Raw genomic sequence first — 757 nt, 5'->3', positions numbered from 1 at the left:
CACACTGTTCACAGCAATCTCCAACTCTGGGGCTTAGGTGATTCTCTTGCCTCAGCCTCCTGAGGCTAGTCTCCTCTTGAGACTAGCCTGGGACTACAGGTGCCCGCCACAATGCCCAGCTATTTTTTGTTGCAGTTCAGCCAGGGCTGGGTTTGAACCCGCCACCCTCCATATATGGGGCCAGCACCCTACCCACTGAGTCACAGGCGACACACCCAGTAGTCCTCTTTTTTTAGCCTCCTAAGAAGCTGAGACTACATGCGCATGCCAACATGACTGGCTAATTTTTCTAGTTTTTGTAGAGATAGGGGTCTGCTTATGTTGCCCAGGCTGGTCTTGAACTCCTGGGTTCAAGTGCTCTTCCTCCCTGCTCCTCCCAAAGTGCAGGGATTACAGGTGTGAGCTACCACACCTGACCTCAAGTTTGTAACGCTTTCTATTATTTTATTTGATTTTTTTTTGAGATAAAGTCTCACTCTGTTGCTCTGGGTAGAGTGCCTTGGCATCATAGCTCACAGGAACCTCAAACTCTTGGGCTCAAGTGATTCTCTTGCCTCACCTCCCAAGTAGCTGGGACTATCAGCATCCACCATGATGCCCTACTAGTTTTTCTATTTTTAGGTAGAGACAGGATCTGGCTCTTTTAGGCTGGTCTCTGAACTCCTGGACTTAAGCAATCCGCCTGCCTCAGCCTCCCAGAATGTTGGGATTACAGGCATGAGCTATTGCCCCTACCCTTAATGCTTTTTATTTATTT

This window comes from Otolemur garnettii, unplaced genomic scaffold (genome assembly GCF_000181295.1).
Source record: "Otolemur garnettii isolate 467f Iridium unplaced genomic scaffold, OtoGar3 scaffold00032, whole genome shotgun sequence".
NCBI lineage: Eukaryota > Metazoa > Chordata > Mammalia > Primates > Galagidae > Otolemur > Otolemur garnettii.
Note: the sequence above shows the minus strand (reverse complement) of the source record.